A 7,010-nucleotide genomic window follows, 5' to 3' on the forward strand; every position below is an offset into this window, starting at 1 on the left:
TGATCTCTAGAAGCAATTCATTCCAAAATATCCCTTGTGATTTTTATATCCTCGTTAGTCGGCGCCATCGGTGGGAACCTTTATAAAAGGTTAATTACCTCTCCAGCAAGAAACTAAGCTTTGATGTATGGTTCCATTTATTACACCAACATGGCAGATCCATACACACCAAGGCATATGACAGATGCCAACAACATTATTATTGGTACGTCCACCCAACCTCATATTGAAAAGATGGTTGAGTAGATATGTTTGCTCTCTAAAGAGGTCGTCAAATTAAAAGGACAACTCACGGTTCATCCTCAACCAGCTCATGATGTCCCAGCACACATCTTACCACCTTAGCCACAAAAAACCCGTATAGCCCAAAGATGCCTTAATTATACAGAAAGATATAGGCAGAATGAGGAGAAACCACCTAAACATCGTTCTCATAGTCCAACTTGAGAACGTTCACATCGTCTCACGACACCAGTGAAAAGTGAACATTCTCATAGAGTTCAAACTAGCCACCATGGGAGAGAAAGAGTTCATCACTCCTACCGTTCCATGCTAGATTCCTTGATACGGTTCAGCCCTGTGACACGACCCAAGTAGGGTCAGATTCGGATTTTGGCGTAAAAAGCGCAACAGTCCAGGTTTACGGCAACAGTCATAATTCTCAATCCGACCGTTGGATCGAGCTAATATTTTATGTGGACTCTCCAGACACATCTTACTACCTTGGGTTAAAATTGCAGGTCAATCGGAGTTCGGTAAGGCACCCCAATACTGGTCAACAGAGGCTGTACGGATTTTGTTATTTACTTCCATTTGACTTGTGGACTTCCTATTTGATTAGGATTCTTTTCCTCCAAGGATGTGGGAGCTGGTTTTGCAAATTTCCTAGTTCCACAAGGATATTTAATGAGTTGCAATATAATCTCCTAGTGTGGCAAGGATTCATTAATGTTTCAGAATCCTTTTCTTATAAGGATTCCTTATTCATCCTAGCTACACAAGGAAAGAAGGGGCTGGTGGTATTTAATGACAAGTTACTTATTTTTATTATTTTCTTTCATGTTTGGGCTTAATTAATAGTTTGTTTTCAGCTAGGATCCAAGGCTTGTTTGGATCAGGTTATGGGCTTTTTAGTTTAGGGTTTTGGGCCAGTTTTGAGTGGACCTCATAGAAGTCCACATAAGAGGTCCATTAGGGTTAACTTTTCAAGAACTATTTAAACTCATGTAAGCCACAATTTCGGCAGCTTTGATGATAATTACTTCTGAATTTTTCAGTTTTAACGTGTGAGAGTGATTCTTGCATTCTTCAGTTCTTGAACGAACTGAATCTGACTTATCGAAGATTAACTGGCTTCGTGGCGTCATTCTACTCATTCCAATAGTGTAGGTGCCTTGGGGCAGGTTTCCATTGTGTCGCACTCCTATCAGACCTATTTCGGCTTTCCGGGATCAGATCTCAATCTTAATTGTGGGTTGCGTGACCACGTGATCACGAGGTTCGCATCAGTTGGTATCAGAGCTAGGCTCCGAAACAAGGTCATATCATTCTGTTATTTTCGTGTTTTTTTAGTGTCCCTTAAGTTTTTCAGTGTTTGCATCCATCTTCTTGTTCTTCGTGTCTATGTCATCTAAGCAAAAAAAAAAAAAGTTTATATTTCATCTTGTTACTGTCTCTAATCATATTAGTTTGTTAAAAAGAAAAAAAAAATCAGAAAGAAATAGAGAAAAGAGTGATTAGTTGAAATTTGAAGGATCATTCACTTTTTGCCGTAGAAACACAAATCTTGGTGAACCATAAGCAAACCACCTCGGAATCAATTTAAACTTCATATTCAGTCTATTGGGGGTGGGATCGAATGATATATCAAAGTTGGGCTTATTCTGATATTATTTGCTTGAGGTTTTAATTCGAGTTTCAATTCTGCCGCAAAACACTACTCTTAGTGAACCCTAGGTAAAACACCTTGGAATCTATTGAAACTTCATATTCTGAGTATTGGATATGCGATTGCACCACATATTAAATTTAGGATTATTTTGATATCGGCTTCTGGAGGTTTTAATTGGAGGATCAATTCTGCCGCAAACTGATCATACAAGGAGTTTGGGTACCTAGAAATAAGAGAACGACCTATAAATTGATTTTTGGTGATTTCATAGTATTTTCATAATACAAATTAAATTCGAGGTCATTTGGATATCGGTTTCTTTAGGTTTCCCGAATTCGGTCTTGTTTTGTCGTAACGGGTCTGTTTGGTGTTATCTTTCAAAACTTGTTTTGTTTCTGTTGATTTCGTTCCTGCCATTATACTATCATCATATTTTGATATTTGGCTGTTGTTTGAGTCATTTTTATCACCCTCGCATTAGTTTGTTTTTCGATAAGTTCTGGTCCAAACTAAAGTCAGATTTGTATTCTCGAGTCTAAATCAATGTTCTTCATGCTATAAACTCTATTCTTGTCGTCGTCTTCTTGTTTTTTTTCCCCTATCTGTGTCATGTATTCACTAAGGGAGAGGGAACAAAGGAGGATTGTAGATCAACGATGCGAAATACTAAGCCATGGTTTGGGGGTTCTAGAACGAGAAGTTGATAAGTGTAGAAGATTATTCTATGATCTTGAAGCTTCATGGGATAAAGAGGTACAACGCCAAAAGGATGAAAGACGAAGGAGAGTCGCTGTGGTTATCATTCAAAAGTATGTACGCAAGTGGTTAGTACGGCGTGCTTATTTGAAATTCTTGTCAGTCACTACTTCTATACAGTGTTGTTGGAGAAAGGTGTTAGCAATAAGGGGATTCCGAAGGCTTAAACAAGAGGCTACTGAAGTCACCATTAATGCTATTCAAGATTCGAGGGCGAATCTTCTTGAAGAGGGAGGGAATGATACGGTTCAGCCCTGTGACACGACCCAAGTAGGGTCAGATTCAGATTTTGGCGTAAAAAGCGCAACAGTCCAGGTTTACGGCAACAGTCATAATTCTCAATCCGACCGTTGGATCTAGCTAATATTTTATGTGGACTCTCCAGACATATCTTACTACCTTGGGTTAAAATTGCAGGTCAATCGGAGTTCGGTAAGGCACCCCAATACTGGTGAACAGAGGCTGTACGGATTTTGTTATTTACTTCCATTTGACTTGTGGACTTCCTATTTGATTAGGATTCTTTTCCTCCAAGGATGTGGGAGCTGGTTTTGTGAATTTCCTAGTTCCACAAGGATATTTAATGAGTTGCAATATAATCTCCTAGTGTGGCAAGGATTCATTAATGTTTCAGAATCCTTTTCTTATAAGGATTCCTTATTCATCCTAGCTACACAAGGAAAGAAGGGCTGGTGGTATTTAATGACAAGTTACTTATTTTTATTATTTTCTTTCATGTTTGGGCTTAATTAATAGTTTGTTTTCAGCTAGGATCCAAGGCTTGTTTGGATCAGGTTATGGGCTTTTTAGTTTAGGGTTTTGGGCCAGTTTTGAGTGGACCTCATAGAAGTCCACATAAGAGGTCCATTAGGGTTAACTTTTCAAGAACTATTTAAACTCATGTAAGCCACAATTTCGGCAGCTTTGATGATAATTACTTCTGAATTTTTCAGTTTTAACGTGTGAGAGTGATTCTTGCATTCTTCAGTTCTTGAACGAACTGAATCTGACTTACCGAAGATTAACTGGCTTCGTGGCGTCATTCTACTCATTCCAATAGTGTAGGTGCCTTGGGGCAGGTTTCCATTGTGTCGCACTCCTATCAGACCTATTTCGGCTTTCCGGGATCAGATCTCAATCTTAATTGTGGGTTGCGTGACCACGTGATCACGAGGTTCGCATCATTCCTTCAGTTCATCTAGTTCACACTAAGAACGACCTAGAAGAAACGCTAAAGAGAACTCATGGCATCACCAACCTCCTTACTAGTACCAAATGGAAGGCTCCTCACTGTCTAAGAGAGTTCTAGAAGTCAAGGTGCCCAAGGAGTATTTATCTGCAAAGATGAACCTGGACAAATACGATGGACTTACAAACCATCAAGAACATATCTAGAATGTGAGGTGAGCCTTGAGCTAGTCATTCATGACAATAACATCATGTGCAAAATATTGTTTACCACCTTCAGAGGGAACGTGAGGATATGGTATAACAACTTGAAGTCAGGATCGATCTTGAGCTTCCAAGATTTATGTGTTAAGCTGGTAGCATGTTTCGGTACCAGTATCCCCACGAAGAAAAGCTCCACATAGCTATTTGGAATTATCTAAGGCGAGAGGAGTCCACCCGGGCATATCCGAAGATATTTAATGAAGAAATGCTTCAGGTGGAGGACCTATTAGAACCCATAGCTTGTAAGGCTTTGATCAAGAGGGTTAGGAGCGAAGAATTATGGAAACAGCTCCACCTGATACAAGACAGAACTCTCTTAAGGGTGAAACAGATGATTAAGAGCCATATCAGAGTAGAGGAAGCATTGGCTGCTCGTAAAAGCTCCTTCTAAATTCATAAAGAGGGGGTTAGAGCTGAACCTCCCAACCAAAACCGTTCCCCTATCAAATGGCAAGATGTTAAGAAGAAATGGCCTTGTAGGGAACATGCTACTAGGTTCGAAAGGGTCTACACCCCTGTGAACACCAGTTATACAAAAATCTACATGGCTTTGAGGGGTCAGAACTTGCTTCAATATCCTCCTCCTTTCAAGCCTAATCCCAATCTTAAGTTCTCCAAGAAGTAATGTCAGTTTCATAGGGAGAAAGGACATACTAAGGATTGTTATGCTCTCAAAAAAGAGGTGGAGAGACTTTTAGCATAAGGATACCTCAGACAGCTCTTATAAAAGGATCCATCTCTAGACGGGAGGGAGGTGAAGTGAGACAACATAGACCAACACTCCCACATGTCCTTATCATATTAGGGGGCTTATCAACCATTGTAGGCTTTACCAGTAATAAGAGAACAAGGATGAAAGATCAAGTTCTAGTTACAATGGGTTAAGAAAGTTCTTGGCATAAACCCATCACCTTTACCCCTACTGATGGGTGAGGGATTAATTACCCACATGAAGATACATTGGTGATTTCCATGGTTATAGAGGGTCATAAGGTCCATAGGGTCCACAGGATCCTAGTGGATGGACTAGCTTAGTGAACATCTTATCAGCAGAGGTCATAAAAAAGATAGGCATAAACGCCTCTAGAATGACTTTAGTGCTAACACCCCTCATCAGGATAGAAGGGGCAATAGGGTTGATCGTCACTATAGGAACCGTAACTCGTTGTGTAACTTTATAACAGATCTTTATGGTTATTAACTCATATCTCCTATATAATTCCATCATCGAGAGGCCACTGCTCCACCATATGAGTGTAGTAATTAGCATTAAATATCTAACCCTGAAATTCCCAATTGTTAAAGGGGTAGTTGTGGTGAAGGGGAACCATAAAGCCTCAAGACAATACATAAACAAATTTCTGAAGGGCAAAAAGGCCTTATTGATTGATTGTTTAGAAGCCTACAAAGAGAAGCCTGAAGTCAAAACAGAGACAGCTGAAGAACTAGTTGAAGTTTGTTTAGGCTCCACCAACAAAAACTTTGCTTTCCATCTAGAGGACACGCAAGGGATCAACCCTGAAATAACTTTACACGGGCTGAGTATAAACCCTAGCTTTCCCCCTATATAATAGAAAAAGAGAAGTGTAAGGGGGGACATACAAAAGACCATCTTTGAGGAGGTAGATAAGCTCATGTCAGCAGGATTCATACGAGAGGTAACATACCATAAATGGCTCACCAACATTGTGATGGTAAAGGAGGCCAATAACAAATAACGAATATGTGTGGAGTTCATAGACTTAAACAAGGCCTGCCCAAATGACAGTTACCCCCTCCCCAAGATAGATAAATTAGTGGATTTAACAGCGGGGTATGAGTTCCTCAACTCATTGGATGCATACTCTAGGTATCATCAAATCCTTATACATCCAGTTGATGAAGAGAAAGCATCCTTCATTACCGAAAAAAGGACCTACTGCTATAAGGTTATGCCTTTCGGTCTAAAGAATACAGGGGCAACATACTAGAGGATGATGGACAAGGTGTTTAAACATCAGTTGGGCAGGATCATGGAAGAATATATGGATGCATGTTGGTAAAAATTATGACTTTTAAACAACATCTACAAGACCTCAAAGAAGTCTTCCAAGTATTAAAGAGCCATAATATGAATCTGAACCCCTTCAAGTGCATGTTCGCCATCCGGAGGGGAGTTCTTGGGTTTTTTGGTCAACCATAAAGGGATTGAGCCCTATCCAAAAAAAATTCAAGTACTGTTGGGCATGAATCCCCCCAAGATAGTGAGGGAGGTTAGCAACTTTGAGTGGATTCATAACTAGACTAGGGGAACGAAGTTTGATATTTTTTAAAGCTCTAAGGAATACCCTCAACTTCTAGTGGACACCTAAGTGTCAGAAATCCTTTGAAGAGCTGAAGGTTTACCTCTTCTCCCCAAATGTTCTCTTTTAGCTTAAAGAGGAAGAGACTTTGTTTTTATATTTAAGGGTGGCAGACCAAGCTGTCAGTGCTGGTCAGGGAGGAAGAAGGAGTACAACGTCTGGTCTACTATATGGGCATGACATTTTCAAAAGCCGAAACCTGTTACTTAAGGGTAGAAAAAATAGCCCTAGCACTGGTGATAGCTTTCAGGAAGCTAAAGGCCTACTGTCAAGCATACCAGGTAATGGTATTGATAGACCAGCCTCTAAGATAAATCCTTCAGAAACCAAACATGTCAGGATGAGTAGTGAAATAGGTAATAAAATTGAGAGAGTATAGGTTACAATGTAGACCAAGGTCCACAATCAATACCACCATCTGGCCGACTTTATAATGGAATGTAGATTTGAAGGGACTATCACGAAGGATCCTTCTCCTAATCCGAAGCTAGTACATCTTGAGTCGCTAAAATAAACCCTTTTTTAGTGTTGGAAACTCTATATGGATGGTAGCTCCACACAAGAAGAAA

The sequence above is a fragment of the Populus alba genome, chromosome 6 (genome assembly GCF_005239225.2).
Source record: "Populus alba chromosome 6, ASM523922v2, whole genome shotgun sequence".
NCBI classification, from domain to species: Eukaryota; Viridiplantae; Streptophyta; class Magnoliopsida; order Malpighiales; family Salicaceae; genus Populus; species Populus alba.